We start from the raw sequence: 19,202 nt of genomic DNA on the forward strand, positions 1-19,202 counted from the left end.
TTTGTTGGCAATGACAGAGGTCAAACGTTTTCTGTAAGTCTTCACAAGGTTTTCACACACTGTTGCTGGTATTTTGGCCCATTCCTCCATGCAGATCTCCTCTAGAGCAGTGATGTTTTGGGGCTGTCGCTGGGCAACATGGACTTTCAACTCCCTCCAAATATTTTCAATGGGTTGAGATCTGAAGACTGGCTCGGCCACTGCAGGACCTTGAAATGCTTCTTACGAAGCCACTCCTTCGTTGCCCGGGTGGTGTGTTTGGGATCATTGTCATGCTGAAAGACCCAGCCACGTTTCATCTTCAATGCCCTTGCTGATGAAAGGAGGTTGTCACTCAAAATCTCACGATACATGGCCCCATTCATTATTTCCTTTACACGGATCAGTCGTCCTGGTCCCTTTGCAGAAACACAGCCCCAAAGCATGATGTTTCCACCGCCATGTTTCACAGTAGGTATGGTGTTCTTTGGATGCAACTCAGCATTCTTTGTCCTCCAAACACGTCTAGTTGAGTTTTTACCAAAAAGTTCTATTTTGGTTTCATCTGACCATATGACATTCTCCCAATCCTCTTCTGGATCATCTAAATGCTCTCTAGCAAACTTCAGACGGGCCTGGACATGTACTGGCTTAAGCAGGGGGACACGTCTGGCACTGCAGGATTTGAGTCCCTGGCGGCGTAGTGTGTTACTGATGGTAGCCTTAGTTACTTTGGTTCCAGCTCTCTGCAGATCATTGACTAGGTCCCCCCGTGTGGTTCTGGGATTTTTGCTCATCGTTCTTGTGATCATGTTGACCCCATGGGGTGAGATCTTGCGTGGAGCCCCAGATCGAGGGAGATTATCAGTGGTCTTGTATGTCTTCCATTTTCTAATAATTGCTCCCACAGTTGATTTCTTCACACCAAGCTGCTTAACTATTGCATATTCAGTCTTCCCAGCCTGGTGCAGGTCTACAATTGTGTTTCTGGTGTCCTTTGACAGCTCTTTGGTCTTGGCCATAGTGGAGTTTGGAGTGTGACTGTTTGAGGTTGTGGACAGGTGTCTTTTATACTGATAACGAGTTAAAACAGGTGCAATTAATACAGTTAACAAGTGGAGGACAGAGGAGGCTCTTAAAGAAGAAGTTACAGGTCTGTGAGAGCCAGAAATCTTGTTTGTTTGTAGGTGACCAAATACTTATTTTACCGAGGAATTTACCAATTAATTCATTAAAAATCCTACAATGTGATTTCCTGGATTCTTTCCCCCCATTCTGTCCCTCATAGTTGAAGTGTACCTAGGAGGAAAATTACAGGCCTCATCTTTTTAAGTGGGAGAACTTGCACAATTGGTGGCTGACTAAATACTTTTATTCCCCACTGTAGTTGGAATGCATTCCCACTAAATGAAGGAAACATCTTGTCGCCAGAATATCTAGAAATGTGTTAACCTTTAACACCACTTTGCTCATTAAATGACTCATTGGTCTATAACGGGCTAATGTGCATTTACACGATAACGCAAACGGTTGTATCCGCAACTTTTCTCTTTCGTTTAGCCCGTTCGTTCACACAAGGCCGTGTGTACGCCCTATACGATAATTGTCCTGATAACGATGAGCCATAGCCCCGCCTCTCCCCACCTCTGCTGCTCACTGCTGTAGCATGGTCAGTAGCTACTGCTACTGCTACTGACCATGCTACAGTTAGTGCAAAAATCTACAGCTCCTCTACCACAACCACCAGCAACAAGTGGACAACATGGAGAACTACATGATCTACATGTTGCTAAATCCACCGCGGAGAATAAACAGAAGGGCGACCATGCTCAGGGGTCTTCTTCGCTGCTTTTGGTGTATTTTGTGGCAGAAGTTACTACGCCACTTACAGTGTCTCCAGTGCTTTCGAGCGGTCTCGTGCAGAAGTACAGCGCCACTTACAGGCCCGGCATGTACTACAGCATTTCCAGTGGTCTCGTGTGAACGGACACGACTTTTTTGAAAATGAATTTGGTGCGTAAACGCAAACGTTCCCGTGTAAATGGGGTATCAATAAATGTAAATACACCCACAGCCCTTACATTTTAATACTTTCAGAAATATTAGAATCATACATAGTTTGAAAACGGGTCTCTTTTCCAAATGTTTTATTTCTATCTTGTGCATTCTGTTCTGCTAAATGCTGCCTTTAGAGTGCATGTTCATGCCACACTTATTTCTGTGAAAATGTTTAACATTTAACACAAGAAGCTGCATTACTAGGGGATTACAATGATCTGTTGTTCACCTATTTGACCCAGGCTTGAATATCTCAACTGTTAGATGGATTCTCTTGACATTTGTAACAATTTTCAAATATGTATAATCCTAGTAATTCTTTGACTTTTATTCTTGCACAAAAATGAGGTCAACATTTGTGTCTTATGGAAATATTTATTAAACAATGCATGGATTTCCATGAAATGTTGTACACGTTATTCAATATCCGTTCTAATAATTAATTAATTATAATAACTTTGGTGATCATTCACCAACAGGTCAACATTTAAATGTGTTGGGTTCATTTTCTGTAATACTTTGATTAATGACCAAACCCCTGCAAAGCTGACCGATAACAACCCCATCAGCCACAGCTGTATTTTCTGTGAAGTGCTAATTAGCATGCTTGCACGCTTATACAAGACATTATGGCAGGTTAACCTCAGCATGTTAGCATTGTCACTGTCAGCATGTAGTACATATGCTAGCGTGGCTAACATGTGTTTCTTTTCAATTTCACATCCTATCAATACTAAATAATGGTGGTGATGAAGACCATCAGGCGAGATCATCACATGACATATTTCTTATAACACAGCCCTAAGGCTTTAGTGTGTTGAAAAGTTGAAGTAGTCAACAATAACCCGGTGTGAATATCAGGAGGGGGAATGGGTGTGTGTGGGGGGATGGGGGGTCTGCTGTCACTTTTGTAGACAAATGCCTTGCTTGACAAATGTCTAGCCAAGGCCGGCAGCAGAAACATGAGAGTACTGTTCTTTGGCAGGAAGGAGGGAGGGTCGTGGGAAAAGGCAAGGAGACATCTCTACTTCGTCCTACTGTAACATACCTTTACCTTTGTAGTTTTGGCATGTTTTCATGCTACTTAAACACATGGAACTTAAACACATGGAAACTTGCTGGAAGTACACTCGTCACTTATAATATGTATGCGTTAAATGTGCCTTTATGCCCTTAATATGCTACATACATTTTTTTTTATGCTGAACATTAGAATAAACAGAGTGTTTTTGCTGGATCAATATTGAAATACAGTAGGCTAGCAAAATGCACATTTCCCGACATAAAACAGTAATGGTCATCCACTGCACTGCTGCAGAATGAAGCCTAAGTGCCCAGCAAACTGCAGCTAATGCTTTAAAGCTGGAGTGTGGTAGTGGGGCCTGGCCCGGCCCCGCGGTTTTTGGTCAACCGCAACATGGCCTCTGATTGGCTGGATGTGAGGCAGGAATTCAGGCTCTCTGAGGTCTAAGCCCCACCTCCTTCTCCTCCTCCCGGCCCTGAGCGCTGGAGCACGATGGCATTCCCTCTGCACACACACACACACACACACACACACACACACACACGCACACGCACACGCACACACACACAGTCTCTCTCCCATTCTCCTATGGAAGGGGGCTGTAGAGTAGGGAGTTCCAGACATTTGACGAGACAGATCAAGGAAGTGAGAGAATAGCAACAAAAGACAAAGAGAGTACTCTCCTGCCCTCTGTTTGTGTGTGTGGGTGAGATTTATTTTTTTCTCTCGCACTGTGATCCTAAGAAGGGGGAGGACCTGAACCCTGCTAAGAGTCAATACCCCTGCAGGAGTCCACAGGACCATACACACTTACTCACACACACACACACACACACACACACACACACACACACACACACACACACACACACACACACACACACACACACACACACACACACACACACACACACACACACACACACACACACACACACACACACACACACACACACACACACACACACACACACACACACACACACACACTACTGCAGGCTGAATGAGCCCAAAGCAGAAGGAGAAGCAGAGCGAGGAAGCAGGAGTGTGAGAGAGGGGAGGAGGAATCTCTGGAGTTACTACTTGTTGCTTTTTTGCTTTTTCTGTGTGGATTGAGGATGGCATTTCTTCTGCTTTCCCTGCGGCAGTGGGACCTTGTCTGAGGTGAGCGCTTGCATTTCACTTCCTCCCCCTAATTTCTCTGGTTGATAACTATGTGAGAAGAAAAGGAGTTTAAGTTGTGTGAGCTTTCCTGTGGGATTGCTCTCTTGGTGGAATGGCGGAGGGGGGTTAGAAGAGAGGAGGAGGTGTGGAGGAAGGCTTTTCACGTGCGGCGGAGCAACTTTATCACTCATCTGTCAGAGAAAGAAGCACATTAGGGGAGGAAAGAATGTTACATGAAGGGTACTAATGTGGGGGAAAGAGGAAACAAAGAGGTGCGACGTGTGAGTCACAGCTCTGTTACATGTGGGACGGCAGAGGAGGAGAACATACAACTCTTTAGACTTCTGGATATTTATTTGGTCTTTGTTGACAGGACCATGCATCTTGTATTCCTTTCCTACATGTGTGTGTCTGTGTGTGTGCTGGAGGAGTTTCCAATTCCACCATACACAACCAGAAGGTAGTGTTTAACCACTTTAGCAGAGTGTAGCCCTCATTTATCCGCTCGTGCTTGATTACAGTGTTTTCTCTGACTCTACCACAGATCGCAGCTCACTTGAGTGCGCAGCCTCATCATTATTCCTCCACCAACATGTGTTTACATGCTGCCCTCTATAACCCACACAAAGAAGTGTCAACAAGTTTGTGTCATGTAGCTCTTTTTGACAGGGACGTCAACATCTGTAGTGAGTTACACACGTGTGTTAATTATCTGACCTGTCTGGATAAAGGATCAGTTAAAGTACATGTTTGTGGTAAACTTTTACATATCCCAGATTCAAGTGGAGTTTGGAGACGCTTACGTTTTTTTTTTGTCAGTAGTAGTGCAGTGTGTCCGGGCGTGGGGCGGGCATTGTTGTCCTATTATTAGAGCAAGCGGGCCGCCCAGCAGCTGTGAGGAAGGAAGGAGACTCGGAGCAGCCGGAGAAGAGGGATTACTGGGAACACTGAGCGGGAATTATGGGCAGACTGGAATGGCATTCCGATGGTGGCAGAGGCAGTGAGGGAAGATGAGTGGGCCGACGCAGCAGACAGGGATCAGTGTGGATCATAAGGAAAGACCTCGAGGTCAACCGTGATCTGCGCTGAACACAGATGACGTGTGTCCAACACATGGATGGCTCGGCTGCTGATTCACGGGCAATGATTTGTTAAAGGGTGCAAGAAATATATGCATGTGAATAAATGTATTTCATCTTTCTTCTTCATTATTACTCGATAACACTGAAACCAATCCAGTCAGAATTTCAAATATTATTTGAGTTTACAATTACGTAAAGGGATAAAAGCAGCACGTCTAAGTAAAGCTGAAAGCAGTGCTTGATTCATGAGCGATTCATCATTTTAAAACTATTTGATTAATTTTCAGGCACCCAACTAATCCTCTCATTGTTTTTTCTTAATCTTTAACTGCTATACACTTCTTAAATAATAATAATAATTGGCACATCTACTGAAACCACTGATTCTTAAATAATGACTGAATGTTTTCCTGCTTTTGTTAACTTTTAAAATAGCTGACTTATTTTCATGCAACCAACTTATCGCCTCATTGGTAGTTTTTTTTTTTTTTTTTTTTAACCTTTATTTATACAGATAAAATCCCATTGAGATCATTGATCTCTTTTCCAAGGGAGACCTGTTCAAGTAGTTCCACATGAAGCATAAAAGCATAAACAGAACAACAAAAGGACATCATAGTCCTTTAGAATTTGTCTCTAACTTGTACCACCTCTCTAGAATTACTATATTTCATTACAGACTCCAGTGACACTGTAATAGCTGGCAATTTAAGTTTGAATAAAGGGTGATAAATAAAGTAGGACCCATCTGTCATCGTGTGTGCTTTCTCACTCTTTGTAGCTCTTTATCTGCGGCAGCGCCGAGTGGAAGCTGACAGGGTATTCTCAGTGGTGAAAGTGGAAGCAGATAGTGATTACTCGGTGATTGACTGCTGGGATAAACTGCTGCCACACTGGCTAAAGAGATAATGGCATCCCAGAATGACTCGCATATCTCTGCTATCTCTGCCTTTCTCCACTCGTAAATCTCAGGTGTGTATTCCAGAGAAATACACTTGCTCACTGCTTTTAGATAAGTACGACAACAAGGGCTTTGTCATGTGGACACCTTTGGACTTTTTTGTATTTCTTTTTCATGTTGGATCTTTAAAGTTATTTATCACTTCCCCATTACCTGGAGTGTTGATACAGAGATGTGTTGAAAGAGAAATGACCTTTTAAGTCTAAACTTCCAGAGGAATTGTCATAGCTGTCTGAAACTGTACTGCAATGACAATGAAGTTAAATCAAATCTAATCGACGCAAACATAACAACTGAGAAAAGATTTGAATTAACAAACTCGTTTAGATACTTTTATATGTATCGTGAAATCAAAGATTACCTTCAGGCGGCATTTCTTTCTGATGGGGTGACTTCTATTTTAATTAGAGGTGTATCTGTGACTAATATATCTGTTAAATAATCAAGAAAACATGGCACTTTTAAGAGTTTAAAACGTGTTGGAATGCTGGTGAGATTTTATTCTGTAACATACTTTGTTGTGTGTGTCTGACATAGTTTTCTGCCTTTTAATATCAAAGTCGTCGCTTCCTCCTCACACACACCTCACCGTGGCTTCCAGGCGTTCAGTGCCACAGCACCTGCCCTCATTCCCACCACTCTCTTCCCAGCGTTCCCCCTCCCTCCAGCTCTCTGAAGATCAGCTTTGTAATTAGTCAGCGCCATAAATCACCGACAACAGAGGGAATCCTGATGCATGTTTGACACCAATAAACTGGGTGGTTTCACTTTGTAAGTGGGTTTTGGGGAGAAGAAGGGGGTAGGCTGGTGGTCTGTTGGCATAACGTACACTTATCCACGTTACCCGGTGCACTCTGTGATCATGTTTGAGAGAAATGATGTTTCTTTTAGATTGCATGTTTGGGCATGTGTCTGCAGCTAGATTGTGTACACAGGCGCTCATTGCTTTTTAATATGTAAGTTAATCATTTCATTGTTCTCTGGTCTGCAGAGCACTAATGAGGACCGTGGAAATGTATGTACTGTGTGTTTGTTATGGCAATTAGGTGCTTAACATCTGAGTTTAGGGCTGAAAACCAGGGCTATTGTGGATCTAAAGTGTTTGTTTTGCTTTCCCTAAACACTCCTTACAGACGATAATTAACCCCAGTGCTCACTTCTGAGGGAACACACACACACACACACACACACACACACACACGCTCGGTAACATACTTTGTGGAAAGATTACTAAATTACATTCTTCATTGCATTTAATAAGTAGCTCTGCAAAGTCGAGGCAGTCTGAGGCTCCTTCAGAGACATTCCCCGTCGTTGGCTTGTCAATAGCACCGTTTTGAAATAAGATATTGCAACAGCCCTCCTTCTGCGTGGGTGTGCATTTATATGTAGGCTACTGCAGGTGTGTACAAGTATGAACAACACTACTCTTCATGCAATATTAATATGTTCATATATTCAGTCTCACTGTTATTATCCAGCTGGAGTCCATATGTTTGTAACTGTAGTCTGTGGCCCCTCACAGCAGATGTGGCCCTCAGCAACAGGCCTGACCCTGACTGAGCTCGTTCCCCCTCACACCCTCCACTCAGCTGCCGGTTTAACGGATGTTGGGCTCACTGTGTGTCTGCTTGTATTCATGTAGGCTTACAGTTTGAATAGACACAATGCAGTGTCAGCGTGCTGGCTGCCACCAGGCTGCATGCAGATGTAGTTACAGTCAATGCTTCTATGCCGTTTTGATGACTTGATAGAAAAATCTGTAAAATCAGTATATGCTAGCAGGGTAAACTGTTGACAACTGACTTTTTTAGATGTATTATTTAGGTTGTGGAACTCCATCCAAATTGTAATTATTTGAATGTAACTTAAGGCTTTGAATCAGTAATTGCGTTTATAACCCGGTACAAATACTACAGTATAGTAAAATACAGTTTTCATTAATGTCGCAGTCGTTGTTTCATTAGCCTTTGCCGTAAGTACTTTGCCGCACTTATTACCCAGCACTTATTACCCCCATGGAACTAAGAGCAGATCGCGTTCACACCGGAATAAGTCCCCTGAGGGAAGATTATGCAAATGAAGCCGCGGACGGACGTCACTTCTTCTTCTTCTGCTTTGGGTTTACTGGCAGGCCGCAAACAACTTCACGGCGTATACTGCCACCCGAAGTCCCCGGCCGGAAGTCCCCGGAGTTGGGGACTGGCTTCAGCAGCTTCTACTGAAGCCAGTCCCCAACTCCGGGGACTTCCGAGTAAATCGCCAGAACGCCGACACCTCCTCAAGTTAGTCTCTCTGCGTTGGTGCGCGGGGCTAATGCTAATAATGCTAATGCCAGCAAACACAATGGCGGCTTCACAAAACTTTTCCGAGTGTTACGGGGCGTGGTTTGCAATTCGCCCAGCCAATCAGAAATTGGAACTCTTTTCTCCCCAGGACAGTACCACCTCTCTAGCAGGCACTAAAGAGGTGGGAAAAGTTCTCATGAAATAAGTTCTCCTTTTGGTGTGAACGCAAAATCCCAGGAACTATCGGAACTAAACGGGAAAAGTACTCCGGTGTGAAAGCAACTCTTGTTAGCCTTTTATTCTGCAGCTCTGACATTTCTCCCTACGACATTAGTTTTTTTCTTGAAGCTTAAATAGTCTTATTTAATGAAACCTGAGGTGTACAACACCAAAGAAAGGATGCAGAGAGTTGCATTTAAAATGTTAAATGTCACAGAAATAACTATGGTATATCAGTTAGGGATGGTCATTTTAAGTCATGTTCATGTATAACTTTATATGTTGAACAAATACTAACATCCAATTTAAATAAAGCAGTGTGTACGTTATAGATGAAGGCCATGAGTCTATCTCATTTTATAATTATTGCGGCTTTTTTTTTTTGTGACCAACTTTTTATTGTTGTTTTTTTTTTTGCCCTCACAAAAGGGACATATACAGATACAAATGATATAGACAATACAAAAAAAAAGAACAAAATAAAGAAAGAAAGACGGAAATAAAAAAATATATATATATATATAGGGAATCCCTTTCCCATGCCACCCCGTCCCCCCCCTCTTCCCACCCATCTTGCCATTTCACAGAAAATCCTACCTGATGTTTCTTAGCAATCGTCTGAGTTCATCTATATATTATATATTATAGCATAACAATTTATAGCATAACAATTTATCCACATAAAATACATTCTTTTTTTTTTCACATAACATTTCATCTGTTTAAGCTGAATTGCGATTAACTCCTAATAAACAACAATTGCACCAAGGTATGCGTATATGTACAATCATCATTTACATGAATGATATTACCCGATCAGCAGCTCTTTGAATAGCCTCTAATGTTTCCCCCTTAGCCTTATTAGCAGAAGCGATTGACAGCTCTGAAATTAGTAGGTCATGGAAGGATGATATCCATTGCTTAATAAATAAAGTATGTGGGGGTTTCCATCATATTACTATTATTTTTTTGGCTGCTGTTAGACCAGCGAAAAGCACCCTTTTCTGATGTTTCTGTAGATCAAGAGAAGAATTATTGCGGCTTTTACAGCACTTCTGCTATGCCATTATTGGAAAGACACTTCTGGGGTGTAAATCTCCCACGCAGAGATGATGTTCTGTGAGTCTGCATTTATGTAAAGGTGTGACACTTGTGTGTGTGCAGCTGTCTTGTTTGCAAAGCACTGTGGTGTTGATTCGCGGGAGCGCGACCACCCACTGAGCCGTCAATGAGCCAGGAGGAAACACAGCAAGTATCTCCCAGCCTGTGCTTCCAGCAGCGCCACATCACAGATTTAACAATTTAGTCGTGCATGCAACCTTTGATGAGTAGACAAGTTGTTCTAAGGGGAATATCTATGACAGATGTATATGTGTGTGTGTGTGGATGTTCGCTGTCAAACGTCCTCTTGTTTGTTTTGTTTCAAAATAATTGTTGCTAAGGATTCGCGAACCGGTTTGCGCAGTTTATTTAAGTGTACACATTTGAGGGGGCAAAATGAAGCCTTTTTTAAAGTGTTTGAATATAGAGATAATTAGACTTTGTGCAAGAATCGAGATGTAAGTGTTTTTTACTTTGCTCTTTAACTTGTTAAAAAGTCTCTATCGCTCAATCGTTGTGCTGCGTTAGAGAACACAACAGACCATATAGCCATCAACCGAGCACAGCACATGGAGACATCTCTTTTTAATTGCTGTCTGTGAGCTTCGGTACAGTCTGCTACATCTCATCATAAAAATGTTCAGTTTGTGACTGTAATTTACCCTTTATATGTGTCTCAATGTCTTTCATGTGAGAGAAATAGGCCTGCAAAGCTCTCGAGAAGCCCTTCAGTTCACCAAAGTGTGGGAACCCAATTCCGTGTTTATGTGACCTGTATGACCGCTCACAGCAGGGTGTAGGAGAACAACACTGTTGTGTTTACTAGACAAACACGAAAGCAACACAAAGACATGAAGCACATCATCTCTGTACGTTTGGATTACTTTCACACCAAGTTGTTGGGAATCTGGGAATATATCTACTTTCCTACGAAGTCTGACGGTTTAAAACCTTCCAGCCGTATACCATGAACCACTTTATTTGGAGTTAAAACAGAAAGTGAATAATACTCCTATTTCGTGCACTCACATGTTGTTGAAGGTAAACTTAAAATCTAAAACGTATTTAGCATTCTGAATAAGTTTGAGTGCCCTGGGTGTACACCTGCCTCATGGTGTGACTGAAGGTGCTGTGTTGCCTTGTCTGACTTCTTTTAACAGATACAATCAGGTCCCAAAAATAAGACTCAATGTGCCCACTCTTTTGTATTCCTCTTCTCCTCCTTCTTTTCAATCTGCCTTGACACTGATGTGCATTTAAACAGTCTTTCATCGCAGTCCCAGACAGACTGGTAACCAATCAAATGTGTGCAGATATAAAAAGCCCATCACTGCTCCTTGCCCCTGGCTGTCGGAACAAAATGAAACTTGTCTTGCAGAGCACATTCTGTTGGCATGCAGCACTCGTCTGCGCGCTCCGAGAACACGCAGGCAGCTCGAGGTGTTGACCCGTGGAAAAGCCAGCGTGGATATTACTCTGCTGTGGTTCTCCTGCTGTCTGAGCTCGCCTTTGACTGTTTGTCTAATTCATGAGGCAGCACGGTGAGAAGCTCCCTGATCTGAGATGGACTTGTCTCATGTCACTCAGCTTACGAAGACAAGACATCACGAAACAAGACATTTACAAAACATATGAAATGTATTACAAGGATTTCATGGTTGCTATGGTAATCAGCAAGGGGATTCAGAATACATTGTAATTTATAGTCATTGCTCAAAATCAACCAAAAGACGCATGCTGATCCTAAGAGAGACTCACTAACATGATAACTGAACACATAATAATAATAATAATTTAAATTTCATGGACAGTCATATTTTTTTTCTCCACATATTATTTTTCTAACACGTGAGAGGATGTCTTGATAGCAAAAGCATTGTTTAAAGAGGTCATTTGGGTCTTTTGCAGTGGGGTCAAATGAGGTACTCAAACACTGACTAAGGTACCTAACAGTACTGTCCCTTTAAGATACATCCACACTGTTGCTTTAGCACACCTTTCCACTCGGAGAGATATACATGCAAGTCCTCTGTTTATCAGTTCTTTCTCAGTTTATCTTACAATGTTCTCTCACACACCACACACACACACACACACACACACACACACACACACACACACACACACACACACACACACACACACACACACACACACACACACACACACACACACACACACACACATACACACACACACACACACACACACACACACACACACTGGGGCCGTGGGAGTGAGAGAAATCATGTTGATGATGCAAGACGGTGGTCTGACGTTCTGAGACGAAACAGAAAACAGGAAAGGGGGGGAAATGAATTCCACTCCCAAAGGCTCCCCTTCCCTCCCATCGCACATCACTTCCTGTCACATAACTCTCTCTATTTGGACCCCACACACACACACACACACACACACACACACACACACACACACACACACACACACACACACACACACACACACACACACACACACACACACACACACACACACATCCTTAAGACTATTTTGATGACAAGTTAATCATATTTCAGCAGAAATGGAGGATTCAAATAAGTGTCTCCTCCACAATTGATGTTAACGTGTGTAGACAAGTATACAGATATACAATATAGTGTGAGGTGTTAACCAATGCAACATCTGGTGGAGACTGCACTGTCTGATACGTGTTCCCCTCCTGCGTACTGCCCTCGATCGCTCTGAACACACACACACACACACACACACACACACACACACACACACACACACACACACACACACACACACACACACACACACACACACACACACACACACACACACACACACACGTTGTTCCCTTTATCATCGAGGCTGAACCATTATGAAAGAGGGATACAGTCCCTTTTTTAAAGTGTATAAAGCTACTAAAATACAGAATTGCAAAGCTGCCCTCCCTCTGGCCTCGCTTACTAATATCTCTTCCACAGAAGGACACACACACACACACACACACACACACACACACACACACACACACACACACACACACACACACACACACACACACACACACACACACACACACACAATGTGTCTGTGCATGTGTGTCGGAGAGAGAGAAACTGGAAGATTGCTGTTTAGCTTGATGTGGATTCCCATGATGGATCAAGTGTTGCTGACTACACTTGAACACCATGTTGATTTGTACATTTACTTTATTTCAAGTACCGTTGTTCTCCTTGCTTGTATGAGTCTGTCTGTGTGTCGTTGTCCAAGTGTGTGTATTGTGTGTGTGTTGTTAGCAGATTCCCATTGTTCGACTTATCTATGGTGTGGCATGCGGAAAGCAGCTGAAATCAGAAGGCTTGTTGCCATGACAGGACATTTACAAAGGTGTAGCTCACCTCGAACAGCCGTTAACACATTACGCTTTTTCCGAACTGAGTCTAGCTCCTCCTTGTCTTTTCTCTTCTCTTGTTCCTCTCAAAGGTTTTCTGTTCCTACCTGTATCTGACGGATATAAAGAGCCATGCTGTTTTCTGAGCTGGCCCTTCACACTGAACAAACACCAACACAAAATAGAGCCAGACCAACTGTTGTGGTGCCAGGAATTAATTAGGCCTCAGTGATGTCCTGCTACTACTTCAAAGTCAATTTGGGGAATTGTATTGACTTTCTATTGAGGCATTATGGTTTATAAATAGGCTGCATACATTGATTCAGTTTCTCGTTGTACACACCATCGGTTGGGACAAAACACAACGGAAATAATGTTCTGAAAGGCTTTTATCGTGTAGGAACTGTAAGAAGTGTTGAGATTAGGGGTGTAACGGTTCACAAACATTTCGGTTCGGTACGTACCTCGGTTTTTAGGTCACGGTTCGGTTCGGTACGTTTTCGGTACAGCAGAAAAAATTATCACAAAACATAACATATTTCTTTTTAAATTATTATTAAACTGTGAATAATGTATTCACTCAAATAAATACAAAATATAATAAAATAAACATTAAGGTGCAGCTTTTCGATAAACTGAAATAATCTGTATTTGAACTTTACTGTACTAGTACCTAAGCAGCCAGTTTGACATTATGACTTGCTTGTCATTGTATTTTCATGTTGTTTAAAGAAAAATGTACTTGTCCACATTGCTTGCTGAAAGGGCAGATCTGCTGGCACTAGCAATGTCTCCTGCTGTGGAGAACACACCCTCTCGCTAGGGACAGAGGTAGCAGATACAGCCAGGTAGCGCTTTGCTAACATGGCAACATGAGGATATTTGCCGTTTGTAATAGCTTTGGCTCGGTCTGAAGTTTTTGCGAGTGGTGGAGGCTTAAATGCTAGCGGGAGTTGGGTTTGCACTTCAGTCTTTTTTCTTTTGGTACCGGTGATATTCACGTTCGGGTGATGCCTTTTCAAATGAGTGTGCAAGTTTGATGTATTGCCAGCCGCGTAACCAATTGTAGTCGAACAATGCCGACAAACAGCTTTGGTTCGGTCCACCTGTCTTTGTCCGTCATCCTTGTACGTAACTGCGAAACCAAAATGTTCCCAAACCGGAGACTTCAATGATGCTGGAGGATTTTCGAGCTCAACTTTATCTGCGTTCGCCATTTCGACAGTTCCTCAAATTACTGATTACATTTGAACGCATCCCTCTGACCAGCTCGTCCAATGAAATGACTTGCTCGCTCTGACGCGTTGATCACAATGGGTGCAAATTACTCTGAATGCTGCGACGCAGCACCTGAGATTACTTCCAAAAAGTTGTTCACGTTCTCAATTTTTTACGTTTAAAGTTATATGCGTTCGGTACACTTCGGTACACACGTGTACCGAACCGAAGGGCCCGTACCGAATAATTTCGGTACGTGTACCGTTACACCCCTAGTTGAGATGCATCGAGGGTTGGTTTCACAACCTGAGGAAGGAATGTACTTTAACACATTGGGCAATTTGCAGCTGTTTGAACTGTAACAAGACTCAGGCTGCGGCCACACGAGGACGAATTCGGTCGTTTGCGTTACTGTTTAGTGTCATATAGACCGTTCGGCCACACGAGGACGACCGAATATGGCACTAAACGACTGGGGAAACGACAACGGGTCCTAAGGTGGATAGAAAGGCATACGCAACTCTCTGGGGGGTCAAACAGCTCCGTGTGTGCGCCCTATACGAATATTTTCAGATCACTGATAGTGATTGCGCAATAGCCCCGCCTCTCCCCACCTCTTCTGCTCACCTCCGCTTACCCCGCGCCAGTGCTGAAGTGATTCGCCACCAACAACAACAACAATGGCGGATCGCAGAGTTGCTATCGTGCTCCGGACGCTATTGACCATGCTACAGTTGTTTGTGCAACATCTACAGCAATAATGATGAGGCAATAGCCCCGCCTCTCCCCACCTCTGCTGCTCACCCCCGCGTCAAAGTAAACTGCACCCTGAATTCAGATTATTTATCTTTCTCTCGATATGGACCTAAACGCGAGTGAAGTCTAATCTGACAGGACGGAGACACGCAGCTCTGCCCACCTGCAGCTCCTCCCGCTGCAGCAAAACACACACTTCAAGTCAGATCATCCCCCTTAGCTATTTTAATTACCTCTCAAACTCCCTAAACTAGTTATAAATATGTTTATTTTTACAGTCGGCCGGGTCACTGATTACTGGATCAGCTGCTGCATGAGACGGACACTGACGCTGTCCGAAGAGAGGGAGGAAAAAGAGAGAGGCTCCGTGTATTTTATCATTATATTATATAGAGTCGTTATTCATTTGTTTTAAAGCTCAATAAATAACAAAGAAGACCTTTGACCGGCACTTTTATAATTGTGTCCGGAAGATTTAAACTTTAATACACGTTGACTGGCGAAAAACTCTGCCCGGTTCCCTCGGCCCCCACCGCGGAGAATAAACAGAAGGGCAACCATGACAACCATGCTTCTTCGCTGCTTTTGTGGAGGAAGTTACAGCGCCACGTACAGGCTCGGCATATGTACTGCAGCTTCTCCAGCGGTTGGAGCTAAACGGAGCGGTCTCGTGTGGACAGACACTATCCGGATGACTGTTGCGTGTGGACGGAAGCTTGTTTGCGTTTGCGTTAATCCTATGCGTTTAGCCGTTTTCGTCCTCGTGTGGCCGCAGCCTCACACTCTTCAACCAGTAGCTAACATGCTCACACCAGGGTTTCCGCTAGGATTTTTTCTCGCCGGTCAAATGTCCGGGCAGAATTTATTTTACCGGACTAATTTGAAACTTACCGGTCATATTTCAATAATAATAATAATAGTTGTGTAGCAGAGTCTCCGTTAGCAGGTAATTACCGGACTATGAGCAGATATGCTTCAGTTTAAAACTCAGTTCACAGGGCTCATTTTTATATTGCTTCAGTTTATAATCGTAACAGATTCATTTTTCAATAAATGATTCCACAAACAACAAACAACATAATTATTACATTCAAACAAACTACTTGTAGTAGATAACGTACATTATTCAGAAGTTTACATCAACTTTGAATAATAACACGGGAGAAACGGATCCTCTCTCCCTCTCCCTCCCTCTCTCTCCTGACAGCACGTCAGTTTCTCATGCAGCTCCTGCAGCCCGCTAAACAGAGGGCGGGGCTTCAGGTGATCCTGCAGAGCTGCGTGTCTCGGTCAGACTCAGCAGCTGATCTGATCTCTCTCTCGCGTCCGGTTACACTTCACTCGCGTTTATGTCCATATCGATCAGATGCAGCTCTCCTGATCGGCCTTTATAGAGAGCACCGATCAAACTATTAAGAGTGAATATCGGCCGATAATGACCGGCGGCCGATCGATCGGAGACAATTTGACCGTCAGGTTTTGAATTTACCAGTTTTTTATAAATTTTACCAGCTAAAAACCGGTAATTACCGGCTAACGGAAACCCTGGCTCACACTGACAATGCTAACATGTTGCTATTAAGTTCTATAGCCTAATGCTAACCATGGCAACCAGCTTAGTTAAGCAATTGAACATGCTAGAAATAGGAGCAGCCGTCATTAATATAGGAACACTATAAGCTATCAACATAAAACGGCAATGTCTAAGTTGATGAGGAACTGAAATATAAAACATTGAACGCAACACAGTGTGTAGTATTCTTCTTCATTCTTTCACCTATCTTATACCGTCTCATGTTGGCCCTGCAGTTCTCTCCCTGCTGTGCTTGTTGTATTGAACACACATCAAAAGGATGAATGACTGTATGTGGGGCTCTGGGGGACAGACATTGAGCCGCAGCTCCTCCTCCTGACATCTAATCTCTCTCTGTCAGAGAGCAGCTCCCTCTCCTGCAATAACACAGCGCTGCAGACCTGGCTTGAAACATCTGCTTTCAGACAGCCTCATGCTGACCAAACACGTGTAGAATGTAGACTGCTGTTCTTTTACTTTGTTGTGATAAAATGTGGCCATCACACAGCAGCAGGGTCGACACGGTGGTCTCCTAACGAGCGGTAACAACATCATACATTATTCAGATGTTCATGTAGGGCGTAGCGATCTTACAGTGGACTTAATATTCTAAATGCAGTCGATTCCAAGTTGAACGCAATGTGGGGAACCATTGTGAACAAATCAGGCATTGAGTCCAGCTAGAGATTAAGCAACATTTTCTGTAGATAAGTCATTTCTTCTGTGCAAATATACTTCAACTTTATGTTTGCACATGGAATATATGTTTTTCATGGTTAGTAATCTTTGCAAAAAAAGACAACCACGTGCAGCTGTACATGTATTTAGGTAAAGGCTTCCTCTGTGTGTGTGTGTGTGTGTGTGTGTGTGGTGTGTGTGTGTGTGTGTGTGTGTGTGTGTGTGTGTGTGTGTGTGTGTGTGTGTGTGTGTGTGTGTGTGTGTGTGTGTGTGTGTGTGTGTGTGTGTGTGTGTGTGTGTGTGTGTGTGTGTGTGTGTGTGTGTGTGTGTGTGTGTGTGTGTGTGTGTGTGTGTGTGTGGTGTGTGTGTGTGTGTGTGTATATATTAGTGTTATTATCACATTCAATTTGAGCTGTCTGTCCCTCAAACTTCACCAATCCAATGCAGCTGAAGGAACGTAGGTTGTATCGAGTGTTACAAATACATTCCTTTTCTCCTTTCTAGAAACATTGGCATTGTAACTAAAGACAATATGCGTCCACAGAATAACACTGTCTACAGTTTGTATTGGAACCCCTCTAGAAGTATCCGTATCAAAACTGTCGACGCTGTGGCACGTTGTGTTTATCCATTTGTGCGTTCATGCATAATAATCTCTGCAGCACATTGACCACCATTAGAGCGATGGACGCGGCGCTTGTTCCAGACTCTGGACACGCAGGCGAGAGCTCAATTAACAGTCAGCACATTCGCACATATCAAAGGTCAGCGGCTGATGGATCGAGAACTTTTACAGTAGCATTAATTGGCAGCTCAGTATTGCCTGTATCGCTGCCAAATCCCTAGCCCCCCCCCCCCTACTTAGACTCACTCTGTGGGCCACTTAAATTTCACATGACCGTTAAACAAATTATGCGTATTGTTCATATGACAAAGGAGTCTCTGTGGCTGAAGGGGAGGTGGTGACCCTTATGTGGGCTGTGACTGGATTCCATAAATTCCAACATAAAGCTATTATAACAGAATAAAACAGATATGTAAATGTAGGTAACCCACTTCATGCCACGTCAACATATCAGCACAGGCGTGGTTTGCTCTGTCCTACATTTGCTTTTAGAGTCTGGTCTAGTGTTTTCGTTTGAATGGGAACCGAGCAAAGAAAAGAAAGTGAGCAATGAAAGTAAAGAATGAGACATTGTGATTCTGTCCTACAGGGGGATGTTATAAAGAGCAGCAATAAAACGCTTAGGAATGAACCAAGAGGAGGATAATTGAAGCACTACAGTCCCACTTCTGTAATGACATGTTGGGCTACCTATAAAACCGGCTTCCTGGCTCGCTCTGTCCTCTAATTCTTTTCCTGCGTCTTTACTGCCACACTGTCACAGACGCCTTACACAAAATAATATTTGGATTAGTTATGGGTACAATATTTACCTTGTATAAACTCTAAAAAGGATTAACACAGAAAAAGGTTTTAGTACTAATCATACAAGAGTTAATGCTTGCCTAAAAATAACCTCCTGTAGATATTTAGTTTTTGTATTCAAGCCCCACTTCATTCATTCATTCCCTATTATTGATTGGTGTATATTATTAAAGAAATATGTGTTTTTAATTTGCTTAAAGGTGGGGTAGGTAAGTTTGAGAAACCCGCTCGAGATACACTTGTTGTTATATTCCATGGAATGCTCTTAACATCCCGACAGCAATGAATATCTGAAGTGCTTTGACAAA

At 43.0% G+C, this 19,202-nt stretch overlaps 1 protein-coding gene across 5 annotated transcripts in view; it reads left to right on the plus strand.

Moving 5' to 3' along the window:
• The window catches only part of LOC117455833 (disabled homolog 2-interacting protein-like), a 207,373-nt gene that overhangs the window by 23,704 nt on the left and 164,467 nt on the right, over nucleotides 1-19,202 (plus strand). Inside the window, exon 1 of one of the 5 annotated variants that reach the window (XM_071205047.1) lies at nucleotides 4,108-4,225. The exons of the other annotated variants lie outside the window; for them this stretch is intronic. The gene's annotated coding sequence lies outside the window, so the exon portion shown is untranslated. Of the gene's footprint in view, nucleotides 1-4,107; nucleotides 4,226-19,202 lie in introns of those variants that run through there. 5 annotated transcript variants of the gene reach the window in all.

Source organism: Pseudochaenichthys georgianus, chromosome 12, assembly GCF_902827115.2.
Source record: "Pseudochaenichthys georgianus chromosome 12, fPseGeo1.2, whole genome shotgun sequence".
Taxonomy (NCBI): Eukaryota; Metazoa; Chordata; class Actinopteri; order Perciformes; family Channichthyidae; genus Pseudochaenichthys; species Pseudochaenichthys georgianus.